The sequence below is a fragment of the Etheostoma spectabile genome, chromosome 21 (assembly GCF_008692095.1).
Source record: "Etheostoma spectabile isolate EspeVRDwgs_2016 chromosome 21, UIUC_Espe_1.0, whole genome shotgun sequence".
In the NCBI taxonomy this organism is placed as follows: domain Eukaryota; kingdom Metazoa; phylum Chordata; class Actinopteri; order Perciformes; family Percidae; genus Etheostoma; species Etheostoma spectabile.
This window is the reverse complement of record NC_045753.1, coordinates 15111122-15112081: the sequence shown is the minus strand read 5'-3', so window position 1 is coordinate 15112081 and position 960 is coordinate 15111122.

Here is a 960-nt window from a genome sequence, read left to right as displayed (position 1 = left end):
GCCATAACGTGAGGTACAAGGTAATTGAGCCTTTTATACATTATAAAAGAAAAAGAAATAGAAATAAACAACGGACATATAGAGTCTTAAAAACGCTAAAGATGTTAAGTTATTCACTGTCAAAGTGGCGATAAAATGAATGGCAGTCAATGGGATGCTAACTGCAGATGATGGCTTTGTAACATTAAAATGGCGCCATGGGAGCTACGCTTAGAGAGCAAAAGCTTACCCCCTTTGTGTATGCACATAGGTAATTAAGCAACAGTGGGCTCCTGAACTTTTGACCTGCTACAGCCAGCGCTCTGCTCTCCTGGCTCCACTGTGGTGTCAGGTTTCAGCCTGTTTCTACATAGTCATTACAAAGAATCAGAATCAGAATCAGCTTTATTCGCCAGGTATGAGGACACATACGAGGAATTTGTCTTTGGAGCATCGTTACTCACACTGTGCACCATCATATCAACCCAAACAGAAATATACACACTATATATACACAATATAATACTCTAAACAGAAACAATATAGAGGCATGAGTGCAATGAAGAGATCAATACAATTATTTAAATGTGCGTAGTGCAAGGGTACTGGGATAAATAGTATTATGTTATTATATTACAATATGAACAGTATGAACAGTATGAACATATGAACAGTTCTGAAAAATAGGAAATGAGAATGATGAATAAATAATAAAATATATAATTGAGATGTGAGAGTGGGAATGATGAATAATACTAAATAAGTGGAATAATACAGGTGCTGTATAGACAGTGTTACAGTGTTATTGACCAGAATTGAACCTGACACTGTGGGTCAGGAGTCAGCTGTTCATCAGAGAGATGGCTTGTGGGTAGAAACTGTTCCTGAATCTGTTGGTTTTGGTGAACAGTGCTCTGTAGCGCCTACCAGAGGGGAGAAGCTGGAACAAGTTGTGTCCGGGGTGAGATGGGTCTGTAGTGA